This window comes from Anomalospiza imberbis, chromosome 1, assembly GCF_031753505.1.
Source record: "Anomalospiza imberbis isolate Cuckoo-Finch-1a 21T00152 chromosome 1, ASM3175350v1, whole genome shotgun sequence".
Classification (NCBI taxonomy): domain Eukaryota; kingdom Metazoa; phylum Chordata; class Aves; order Passeriformes; family Viduidae; genus Anomalospiza; species Anomalospiza imberbis.
In genome coordinates, this window is record NC_089681.1 from 88129458 (window position 1) to 88143017 (window position 13560).

The window sequence follows — 13560 nt, forward strand, 5'->3', positions numbered from 1 at the left end:
AAGAGCATAGGTGTGTGCAAAGGACACTGAAAATAAGTGCCAGAGGGAGGGTTAGGCTCTTCATTTTTCCCTCTCCTGAGAAGAAGATGCATGATGTATCACCTTCACCACCAAATGTGCTTTGTATTTGTATTGTTTTCTATTAGTCCCATCTCTTTCACCAATCCCTTCTATGTGAATGCTTTTGGATGCACATTTATACTTTGATGGCAAGAGTAAGAACAGGGTGCAAGGACAGAGAAGCCTTTTCTTGGCCAGCCTGCTGCATTCTGGAGTTCTTCAAACTTCAGGGTGGCCTGGTTGCATCACTGGTTTCTTTTCCCTGTAAGTGTTAAGTGACGCTGTCCATGATGGAAATCACAGATGTAGGCCAGTTAACACTCCCTCCCTCTCACCTCCACCCATTGCTTATGGTCAGCTTAGTTAGGTTCCTTTGCCTCTTAATATAAAGAGCAGCAGGTGCTGGTGGCCTAGACAAAGGAAATGTGATGTAGCTTTAAATATGATTTATGTCTTCTAGCTATTCCTTAGGCTAGCAAGGGGTATTCCTTCTTCCATCAATCTAAATCATAGTTGAAAACTACAGCTATCCATCAGAAGCAAAGACTAGGAAAAATAAAACCAGTCATTTGGCACTCTTTTGCTTTATCCTCCATACAGCTTATTTTTTGAGTGGATATTTTAGAGGTACTTCCTTAGATTCCTCCTCTGGACCAGACACCATGAGCTGCACTCAGGTTAAATCCAGTTTCCAAAGTAGTCCCAGTGCAGTTCAAGCATGTACAAGAGGCACAGAGCATGGCAGTGCTTGGAACAAATATATATAGGACAGAAGCAAGGCCTTCTCTATTGGTGTAAATGTGTCAACATGCACCGTGCTCATATTTTACCAGTGACTTAGTCAAAAGAAGGGGGTGGTGGTGGTGAACACAAGCCAGTAAACTTAAAAGCCTTCTTCTCATGAATATGTAATGGAGTCCTCTTCACTCTTTCAGCCTTGTTTGAATTCGGCTGGGTTAAAGCAGTGAACAAACAATTAATAATTGTGTGCCAGGAGTATGATGGTCCGCAACAACAACAGTGTAAAAGAAACAAGCTGAAATGCACAACAACCTCCTCAACACCCAGCAATTATGCTGGTACATCATAGAGCATAACTGAAGTGCTGGTTAATAAAACAGTTAATGAAGTAAATCTAAAACATTTTTTCTACTTTTCTGCTGAGCAGCATGTGAGAGGTTCCTAACTATCGGTGGCATAGAGGAGCCTTTACAGGAACAGGGATGAAGGAGGGGAAAATCTAGAGAAAAGAGTCCAGGTATCTGTGCATAGAGTTTCCCCTTGAACCTAAACAAAGATTTTATTTTTTCATTTTCTTTTCTAGAAATACAAAAGTTTCAGGATGCAGTTACCTGAAGCATTTTCTGTGTCAGCAAGTCTCATTTAAGAACACTACTGATCTCTTGCTCCTGTGTCTGTGCTGACACGTCCCAGCCTCTCTCTCCATCAGTGCAACCATCTGTGGTGCTGCATGCTGGATAACTTCCCCTGGCAGAGCGTGAGGAAGGCCCCTGACCACCTCTGTGTGCAGCAGCGGATGCTGTATTGAAGAACCTGACTGGTTTTTCTGCATACAGACACACAGAACCACTAGCTGATAGTGCAGTAACAGGCTGTTCAAAGACACAGAAAGTAGCTCTAGGAACTTGGAGGAGAAGCCCTTAGGAGGGCATGGGCTTTTGATTTCTGCTTACAGATCCATTATTAATTTTTGACATATCATTTTACTTTCCAGAACACTATTCTGATCCTTTTTGCCACATTTTCAGAAGTGAAAAATATCACATTGGGATATCTAAAACCTCTGCTTCCTTCCTTCCCGATAAGATCTCTGTGAACCTTCTCTTTTCCTTTATTCAGGAGACAGAAGCTGCAGACATGAATGAAAGCTTAGGCATGTAAACATTCAGCAAAATTTCATTGCCCTGCAGGAAGAAAATGTGCCTGACTGTCCTCAGTTCCTAGTTTCTGTGCACAGAATAGTCTTTTACAACTTCAGTGCCTTGTCACAGATACTGTATCGATTAACCAACACCTGTTGCTAATAAATATTCTAATTGTTCTGAGGTATAAACTGGGAGGGGGGGAGGAGTGCAGATCATATCTTACAAAGTTGACAAAGAATATGGAAAGGCTTTGGCGACCTCCTGAATAAATGTAAGGTATATCTGCATTTTCATTAGAGTAACCCCCTCCTGAGCGAGGCAGAATGCGATTTGTGCCCTGAGGAAAGGTACGTGACAGAGGTCTGTGTTCTTAGAAGGCAGCAGTAAGCAGTGCCAGCAATATCCGGTAGATCAAATGTTTCTAGGCTCTTGTGTTTCTTGTCTGTGAAATCAGATTCAACTGATGGCTCCCAGGGAATTTACAGAGTAGCATTCCCAGCTAAAATACTGCTTTGAAAACTAAACAGCACTAAATGCATGTTATGTCTCCTTCATCACTACTGCTGAGCATCACAGCAGGCAGTTGTTAATTGCAGCTGCATTTATAAGTGGGCTCTTGGGCATCGAAACATTAATTCTCCAATGTCATTTGCTATGCTGGCCACAAAGTCAATGCTGAATTACTCACATGTCTGTCAATGTTTGGTTACTGTACCCGAAGAGATTCTCATAAGCTCAATCCCCTTGTTGTCTTCACTAACTAAATCAAAAAGAAAAATAAAATTGTCTTTCAGCCAAAGCCTATAGTGGCATATGGAGCATCTCTTCCTTATGATTAGGAATAAAGGATGCACAAAGGCAAGTATATGTGTCTCCAGACTTGCTATCTTGCTATACACCTCCAGCTAAAAAAATAAAGTATATATATGTGTGTGTATGTGCATGTGAGATATATATATATATATATATATATATATATATATATATAAATAAATAAATAAATAAATAATGCCTTGATATTTGAATTTTGCTTCCACTTCAGCCCATGGCTGAGTCAGCAGAGGAGTCAAAATGAGTTGCAGATGAATGTTATGGAGGTTAGGAGTAAAGGGAGCAAGTGGCTGTGGCTGTGCCCAGTGATATAGTATAAGAACCAGAAAGGAAGTCAGAGTAAATTCAAGGGATTGGCATTAAAGCACTGAAAGCAGCAGGTTATAGTCACTTACAGGCTTTTGCTAGGCTTCTGGTATTATTATGTGTGTCACATGAAGACATGTTTTGGACTACATTTAATTTACATTAAATTACATTTACATTTTTGGTGATAATAATTGTGATGTTAATTACACAAAGAGTTCACCCTTCACATGTGATGCACATCTGGTGTTATGTCAAAGGCAACCTTTTAATTTGCCACTGAGACCTCCATGATCCTGAGAATATTGAAAGAAGCCTGATAGATTATGAAACCCAGTAGGCACTGCAACAGAAAGCAGTATGATAAATTGAGTGATTTGAGAAATGTGCTTTTTTGGTTGTTGTTTCTGTTTTCATCAAGAGTGACATTTCAGCCTTAAATGGATAGCCTGACTAAAGCCCAGGCAATACTTATGCACCATCTAAGCTTTGACTTATTTGGAACACTGTCAGAGCAGTATGTTTTTGGACTACTCACTCTGGTGTGGAATTTCAATCTTTAGGTTTATATTATCATGCCTCATTGCAAAAACCTGGTAAAAATTGAGCCTGAATATGACTACACTCTCCAAATATGCCTCCCTGAAGCTGACCTCTTTACATTCCTTACCTGGCTACATGTAAAGCTGCTGACATTTTATGTAAAATTTGGTATCATTTACCTGAAATAGAAGACAAAATCCAGCTGTGTTCTGCAGTAAATAAGAACAGCTACTGTAACTTATTTGTCCAGGTGGTTGTACAATACCCCCTGACCTTTTGTTAGGTTTTCTTGTTGTTGGGCTTTTCCAATTAGCATCCTAGAATGGAAAATTTGTATTGAAACAAATGTTTAAGCACTAAGGATCACTATCTCCTCTTTAATGCCTTGGCAGTGGAAGCTCTGTTGGACAATTTTGTTTTTCACAAATGGCATGGCATCACTATCAATACTGAAGCCTGTAACAGGGTAAAGTAAATGGGGTGTCAAAACCCGGCCTTGCACCACACCTTCTTTTGGAACCTTTTGTATATTCATTCTATTAATGGCTCACTCCATGAAGATTTTGTAAGAACAAAATGAGTCTGAATGTGATTAGCTTTTGCCACATTGTGGTATATTACAAAGGGCATTAGGTGCAATTCACCACTGTGAGGCATCTGGTCTTGCCTCTACACCATTTGCCAATGAGATCTCAGCTCAGTCTGGAAATGTGAGTGATGTTCTAATTTTGCACTTATGTCTTCATTAGCAGTGATTTTTTCTTAGAAATCCTTACAAAACTGCACCATCAAAATTTAATATAATCAGCAAGTCTCTGGCACAAAAACCAGATTGCACTTGCATTGGTCAAAATAAGAGTAATACAGCTGAAAAGAGTCAGTGATCAAAGCACCTTCCACTGTAAAGCTCTAGGAATAGGCTAGGAATTTTACAACTAAAAGGTGCTTTAACTTTGCTTTAAAGCAAGGGTTGTAACTCTAGGCTCTAAGATCCTCTGCATGCTTATAGATGCTGCTGGACAGAGTGGTTTGCCTCTGAACATGTAGAAGCAGAAGAGTTGAAGGTGAGAGAGGAGTTGCAGGGAGGATTCCATCTGAACAGCAAGGAAGGCAAACAGCAACTTTAAGGTACACCTTCCGTGAGCACCTTTCCCTGAGCAAGCCTTGCAGGTATCACATTTCCAGTACAGTGCCCTGCAGCCTGGAAAGGAGAGTGGGTGAAGGGAGGGCAGCTGTGAGTCTTGGGCAACCCTCCAGGGGGGCTCTGGCAGAAGGAGCTGCCGGTGGGCACTGTTGAACCATTGCAACCTGGCAGCACAGCTCTCCTCAGCCAGCACCACCCGGATCCTGAGCAGCTCTGGTCTCCTCTGGTAGCTCTGGCTGCAAAGAGGTTGCAGCCACTCTCTCCAACTTCCTCCCCAGACAGTCTGTCTGGGAGGCTACGTGCCAGGGTTCGTGCTGTCCCAGGGGTTCAGCCCCTAGTTAGGAGGATTTAGTTACTAACACATTTGTAATTCTGATGCTGTTAGTACTTGCAGCACCATCATGGGTTTTACAGAAGCTGCATTTGTTTGCTCCTACATGAACAAGTAGAAACAGAAAGGCTAAATTTTCTTTTGTAGTGAGAAGTGGAAACCAACGCTTAAAACCTTTTCCCTGATGTCCTCACCCACTGTGCCGCTTCACCATAGAGACTCACAGAAACAGAGAACTTGGGCCAACATGCATTTCTCCTCGTTTTGCAAACTGACCAAGTTCCCCTTTCAGATGTGAGGTAGTACGTGTGTGTGCACACTGTGAGACCAAACAGTTAGCTAATCCTCTGCTCTGGAATCTGTCTGACTAAGTGGTAGAGCACTGGGACGTTTTTCTTTTCTAAGTTGTTTAAGTAAACAAAATTAAATCTCTTTTTGGCCAGTTTTAAAAATCAAGTCATAAAAGCCTGGAATAGTTCTGTTGTATACAGTTCCCTTGGAAAGTATCTGCTTCAGTTTTTCTCTTTGTTAATCAGGTCTGAGACCTCCATTAGAGAATAGTTTATTCCCAGCTTTAGTTAATATTTTTCAAGTGTGCTGTATTTGTGTACATTAATTCCCGCCCTCTCAGCTCTCAGAGATTATCTAAGGACAGGACAGCTAATGGCTATCTGAAACCAATCAACTTTTTTTTCCTGATGTCAGAGTAAGGACAGGTAAAATAGCAGTAGAAAACACCTTCTTAAATTAGCTGTGGTCCTTTTCCCTTTTGTAAGATTCTTTCTGATTATTTGTGTTGTTTTCTTTGAGTTGTAGATTGTTTAAAAGTGGGTGTATTATTCAGTGCATGTGACTAGAAAACCTATTTAAATTCTGATGTCTTTGGGAAGTTTGTTCACATTATGCATTTATCTTGTGTTACAATTTCTGTGATAACTGCCATCTGAATGCACAAATTCTGCTGTACTGATTCTGATACTTACCAAGCAAGCATAAGGTGAGGAAAATGTTTGTGAGATGTTCTTTATCATCTTACCAGGACTTGAATTATTTTTAGAGCAGGGTCATAGCAGCTGGTGTAGTCAAAAGCTAACATTGTGTAAGCTGGAAATATTACCATTGCATTTGTTGCTGCTTTGGGTTGGATCCCACCTTTCCTAGCAGTAGTAAGTTTCTTTTACTTCTTTCTCTTCCACTGCTGGCCCAGGAAGCAAGGAATTAGGACATAATCATGTACAGTTCCGTCTACAAACATTTTCAGAGTGCTGCCACTTTAACTGCTCGTTTATTTCCCTTCCTACAGGTGTATTTGTTTTCAGACCACTCCGTTTATTATTCTAGTCTCAGAATAATCTCTGCATGGCTTTGTCAGTGCTGTTTTGGAGGAGGACCTGAGGGAAGAGTGGGAGGATGGTCATTTTCAGGGTCAGTGCAGCCTTGGGCATCCTTACACCGATTGTGATCTACACCTCTAATTAGGGCTTTGGACAGGGAGCCTGGCCTGCATTGAGTACATTTGTTTGCAAAACCCCCTGACCTAAGGCACTCCCATGCAGGCAGGTGCACATTACTTTCATGTAGTTCAGCCTGAATGAATCCTTGAACTGTTAGTGCAGGAGAATGAAATACAGAAGGCAGAGCTCCTCCTGTCGGGCACAGCTCCGTGCGAATGTGGCCAGGCTGCTTCCAGACTCAGGGTGGCAAGAGGATGTTGCACTGTGTGGCCCTCTCAGGTCAAGTCTCTGTCAGCTATCTATGCTCTGCACAACTAAAGTGGCAAAATTGTCCCGTCCTGTAAGAAGGAGATTTCTTAGATTCGATCAAAGAGGGCACTGTAGCCCAGACTTAGTGACCGAGTTCATTCTTTGAGTGAGAGAACACACTTCCCATCCTCACCTGACTCTTTCACCCTGTTCTTAAGACTACCGAGTATCATGACAGTCCATTTTAGAGGGAACTGGAAGAGTGCATCTGGACAAATACTGACAATAAAGTACTTCACCTTTTTTTTTCCCCTCTCCCCACTTAAGTTTTTTTTATCAGATAGAGCTTACAACTCTATAAAATCAAATATTTCTCCTCCTGGTGGCATTAAATTGCATGCAAAGCTCTGTGGGCAGGTAGCCAGAACAAATAACAAAGCCACCTTGAAAGGATTTATCTCTGGCAATACCTTATACTTCTGATTTCTGTTTGTCTGATTTTTTCAGTGCGTTTTAAACTGTCCATTAATTAAACCCCACAAGTAAGGTTACCTCATTTTTCCAATTGTAGAAACCAAAAACCAAAGGGGTTGCAAATAGAATTAGGAGACTTTGTGTTTTGGGTACTACCCAAGGCCGCTGGCGACAAGAGGGCTGTTCACAGGGTGTGATACTGCCTGAAGTGATTCTGGCCCTGTGACTCACCTGTCAGCATGGGGTTGGTCTAGAAAGAGATGCTGTGTCTCCTGGTTCTTGGTTATGTGTCGCACTATGACACAAAATAACTCACGCATTCACTCAAGATGCAGAAGAGGAAAAAGAGGAAGTTTTATTTCTGAACTCACAATATTTAGAATTCCAAAAGTGACAGTGGATTAGAGGACGAAATTGCCACCTCTCCAACGACACTGGTCAAACCAACAGTCCATCAGTTCTCTCCTCCCAGAAAGAAGAATGCAAAACAATCATTATTTACATGACACTGTGTGAGAGACTCCAGTAGAAATATGTAAACATCAGAAGGAATAGAAACCTTTTAAAAGAACTTTAAAACTTTTAAAAGAACAGGGTGACAGTTGTGCACCTCAGTGATGCTGCTGACTCTTTCCTTTCTTTAGAAATAATGTTACTGAAGAGTTGGGCAGTATTTAAGGCAGTACAAAGAAGAAGAAAATCTTTGGTGTCCTGTTGGATCATATGTGCAGAATTTTATGAAGTATCAAGACCTGATCCAAAACTGTTACAATTATCCATAGTTCCACATGATTTTGGTTTTCTTTTCCAGCAATGGGACTCCCTTGCTCTAAGAATGAGCTGATTTTTTTTTTTTGTCTTTATGTCTACCTTGAGTTTTGCTCAGCACTTCAGAGGGAGGTATTTTTGAAAGCATAGTTCTGTGACATATTTATATGATCAGCTTGAACTATGAACTGGGAGAGGAAAATCTAATGGGGATGACAGGAAGTCAAAGGCTTCTTTAAATAGTTTGAAAATTCCAGGAATTCAAATGGGAATCTCACAATGGTCAGAACTCATCTACGCTTGTGGGGGTGCCAAAAATTTCTAATTAACCCATAAATTAAAACCATGGGTCAGATTTTGAATTTCATGGGGTTGTGGTAGGGCTGAAGGAACCAGCAGTCTTTAAAAATGCTGACAACGCAGGTGTTTTTTAAAAAACTGAGGGAGATGACCTCAAAGACATTCTCTGCAGCAGACTGTACTGATAAAATGGACAGTTAGGGTAAGTAAACCAGTGCTGCAAACATACTGGGATAATCAAATAAGTGGGTAAGACTTGATAGAACTGGCCTATGCTAAAGAGGAACAAAAATACGAAGCCCTTACTGGCAGAACAGAATTGTTTCTGCCCTAAGGCAGCTGAATCTCTAGAAACACCTGTAACAGTTCTGCTAGACATAATTATAGTTGTCAGATGAAAAGAAGACACGATAAGATCAGATAGTTTCCCCCATTCAGAACTGGAGTCCACTGAAATCAATTAGGCATTTTCAGGTTTCTTTAGAGGATGCTGGGTCAGCGGGAGAAGGACCTGCTTAGGAACTGAAATATTTGTGGTTTTGCAGGTTTGTGGTATCGAAAAGCACTGCTACAGAGGGGAAAAACTAGAAGTTTTGAGGAAATATCCTGCTCTGTGATGCTGATGTGTCCTTTCCTGCCTGCTCAAGAATGCATTGAGAGGCAAACAAGGGGAGAGGAGGAGCTCAGTGTGAGGATATGAGCAGATATGGCTTCAATTGTGAAGCTTGAAGTTACAGGTATTTCAACTAAACTCAGATATTTTGAAGCAGAGTTTTCTTCAGTTCTAAATCAGAGAAAAAAATGCAAATGTATTGCAAATCAGACAAGCCAGAGTTTAGGGCTATATGCAGAAGCTAAACTTAAATGCCCATGTACTCTCTGGACCATGGCATGCATATGTGAGGGTTAAACAAGAATTAGTTTAATGAAGGAACGGGTTTCTCTATCAAACTTCCAGCAACTCCAAAACAATCTAAAAATATTTCAAAAAATAATAGCTTGACAATGTTTTTGCTAGCTAATGACCTAAGCATATGAGAAACCTGATGTGGCTACCATGCATCAAATTGTTGACATGGACTGTGAGAGTCTGGTATGTTATTTAGAAAAATAATTGGGGGAGGGAGGGCTATTCTGAAAGAAGTCTTGCTGGAAGCGAGTTTTTTGCATTTTTGCCAAACAACCTTTTCAAACACGACAATGAAGAGAACAAGAAGCCAAAGTTGTCCCTCACTTTTATTTTATCTTCAGAAGGAATAGTGAAACTGGTTTAATCCATGTCATGAAAGATGGTTGTCCCTGCTACACTGTTCCAAATGTCTCCTAATGACAGTGTTAACAGATAATTGCCTGCTTTGAGTCAACTTATAAATGAAAACACAAACGATAATTTAGACTTCACAAGAACCCTGATAACATTCTTAGTCACAAGAAAGGATTCCTGTGGAGTTCACAAGGAGTAATAAAATTCTTTTATAAGTAACAGCATAGTTGGTATTAACAGTAATCCTTACTTTAAACTGCTGCATTCGTGTGAATGCACACACGTGTGTGCACCTGTCTGTGAGTGTGTGCAGAGAGAGAGCAGGAGAAAGCTTTATTTTTCTGAATGATGGTATTGTTTAAAACAAATAGGTGAGTTGATCTTTTAAGCACTACAGATTTAAATGTTAAAAAATAGATACAAGTCTAGGTAATTTTACTTACGACAGTACTTGACTAATCTTTATAGAGTAGTCATTGGGACTTTTCTATTTCATGGTGGGGCCAATCCTTCAGGCATTTTAATACATGCAAATTATTGGCTGAAAAATCAATGTGTTTTACAGAGGGATATTCTCTAAACAGACCAAGCAGAGTCTTTATTTTTTTCCTCTAAGGTTTTAATTAAAAAAAAAAAAAAATCTAACTGCAGTTTCTAAGTATCCACAGGTATCTTCTTGCAACAGCATTGCCAACCAAGCCCTGGAGCGCTCCGGCGGTAGGGCCCGTGGCGGCAGGGTGCAGCCGGCCGTGCAGAGCAGTCTCGGGTCTCGGTAGCGCAGCGCTCCATCTGCCGGTGCGTGGGGAAAGTCTCCCGTGCACCTCTGCCTCCCTCTGCCGCCCTGGCAGCCGGCTCGGGGTGATTTCTGATGGCTTAGATCAACCTGCGACGCTGCTTTCATGCTGGGAAGAGTTGCGATATTTAGCCCGTGGTATTACCTTACTTCCTTCCTTCCTCTCCTACATGGCTGTTCGGGCATCTTCATCCGTCATCAAGGTTAGCGGCTGAGATCGTGTTTCAGCCTTTTATGAGCTGATATTAGGAGGCCAAGGATGACTGAAAGACCCACTTCTCCAGCCATAACTAGCTGTGACTGCCAATTCTTCTGATTGAGTACTAACTGCTGTGCATCAATTGGTGGTCCAGAAAAGGGTCAAGTAGGAAGAAATCTATTGCTAACATCAGATATATTAATTTATTATCTGCACTTATAACATCCTGTCAGTGACTTGGGTCAAAGGCCAAAAACCCCCTTTGAAATGAGGGGAAAGTGTCTGCATATATGAGCAGTGCTGGGATTATCCATTCAGTTAAAACAGATCTTTAACTGCAGTGCCAGTCAATCTACATGGCCAGCTCTGGCTAGAAAATCTCAAGTGAGAATTCTGTTCTTCAAGGAGACCAAAAGGGGTTGCTATTTGGATTTTAATGTTTTACTATGATGAAATGCTGTATTCATTATGGAAAATTAAATATTTGTTTCAGAGCATGGCAATAGAACATATTCAGTCTTGTCTGTTTCTCTAAAAAGATGTGACTTAAGAAATCAGTTCATTTTGAACAGCATTACCTTTCCAAGTGGAAAATCATTCAGCCAAGGGCTCTCCAATGAAATTTACTGTTATTTCTTCAGCTTCTGAAAACAATACCAGAAGTTAATAGCAACTTATGTAGATGTATTCTGATCTTTCACAGGGCAGAGAAACTAAGCAGACCCTACTTTTCCACCTGTAAAACTAATTTCCTTTGGTTGAAGTCAGAGTTTACAGCTGTCTCCTTGCAGTGCTTTGCACACACGCAGCATAGGGAAGCTCCCAAACCTCCCAGCTGCTGTGAGGGAATAGGGGAATGGGGGAAGGAAAATGAGCTCATCTGGGATGAAGATTAGTCCCTGTGTAAGCTTTCAGGTGTTTCCCATGGACCCTTTCGCTGGCAGGTTTGGATGTGTAAAGGAGGCCTGGAGTCTCTCAGGCGTTCGTGGTGGCTCAGGGCTGGCTGTCAGGCACTTTTTGAGTTGTGTCCTGGCCCCTGGAATGCCACACAGGAGTGGAAGCCTGGGATTTCTACACAAATTGTGAAGGTTTTTTTGTCAGGTTCTCTCCCCTCCCCTGCTGCTTTCCCTGCAGTTCCAAGCCTTCTCCTGATCCCTGCTCTGCAGAGGGTTATCAGAACTGGTCGTACACCAGCTTGCCAGCCCTCCCTCTGCCACCCTACCAGCAAGCCCTCCAAGCCCTCTCTGACACAGCCACCTTCCCCGATCCATCCCTATGTTCTCTGCTGTGCCTGTCCTCCCCATGCTCAGGGTGCCACAGCGATGGAAGTGGTCTTACCAGGCCCTTGCAAAAGGACTACTTCTCTTTTTTTAACCATTAATAATTTATGGAATGTATCTACCTTATCTGATGAAATTCCGAGATTATGTCCTCCTCCTTCTTTCTTCTTCTTTCTTCTTCTTTCTTCTTTCTTCTTTCTTCTTCACTCTGTTTCTCCAGAATGACATCCTCTCAGTATTGTGCTACTGGGAACTGTCACTGCCATGTACCACCTATTTTTTTTTTTTTTTTTTTTTTTTTTGCTTTATAGTCAGTCCTTTAGCAATATTTTCCTGAATCATCCAGTTAGCTTTGTTTTCACATGATGAATTTGTATTCAAATTTGTATCTAGCTCACCTGCTGGATGATGGACTGAGGATTAAACTGAATAAATTATATGAATTATGGCAATTTTTTAAGATTAGTGTCCATTCCTTTATCACTTGTACACTGTCCAAGTGTGTTGGAGCTGTTTGAGAAAATGCTCCATTAATTTAGATATTACATGCCTGAGGTTTGACAACCATTTTTAGCCTCTTTTAGCTTTCAGTAGAAGCTGGACTGTGGTTTTGGTGGATCTCTCTTGGGAAGAAAGCTGGTTTGTTCTCCTAGGACTTAGAGGAGCAGCTCTGTGTTCCTGCTGTCCCTACACTGCTGCAGAATGATCAGCCCTCCCTGGGAGGAGAGAGCATCTGCAAAACCTTGAAGGATGGTCCCGAGTGAATATTGCAAGAATCTGCAAACTACAGAGATACTCACTTGACCTCTACATGAATGTTTTCCCTGTACTTCTACTGTAAAAGCTTGAGGAATTGGTTCTAGCAAGTTCTGGACACAAGTATTTCAAAGCCAGTATTCCCCATGGATTCTTCCTTGTGTGAAAAACAAAAAATCATCCCTGTGCAGGACGAAAGGTCACTGGGCACCAATGCAGCATTGCTTACAGATACATGCATGTTTCCACGCATGTCTCTGGCCTATCAGATAGTCTTGCTAACATCTGCCAGTAAGTTCTCATAGGAGATTTATGAGATAAAATGGTCACCAAAAGTAGTCTTCCTTTTTACTGTAAGTTTGATTACACCACAGTGTCCTGCAGAGTGTGCCTTGTTCTTGGGACATTGGTCTATAAGAAAAATAAATTTAGGGGTGGGGATTTTATTTAAGGATATTTAAAAATGTTTGTTTTCTCAAAGTTCGGCATGCAGAAGTTAAAAAGAATAAACCAGAAAAGCTGTTCCTAAATAATTCATTGTATGTTTCACATTCAAACTTAAATTATATGCTATTTTCTCACTGAGCCCTACTCCAAGTATGGAATAATTCTGCCCTAAAAATGAATCATTACTGCAGAATGAAGGGAACTATTTTCTGTAAGGTTTGGATTACACAGCTGTGAAGTGGTGGGGTTACAAGAAGAGGAAGAGAGAAGACCTTCCCTTGGTCAAGGAACAGGGACCTGGCCCAACAGCTTTCTCCATCAGTGATCCCATGCTTAACCAGTGAAACCCGGAGTCCCCTAGGGAGCTGTTCCCTGTGAGTTTCTCATTGCCTGGCTTGATACCTACTTGGAGAAATGCCAAGCACTGTCAGCTGCAAAAGGCTTTGGAAGCACTCCCCTGAACCAGACATCCTGC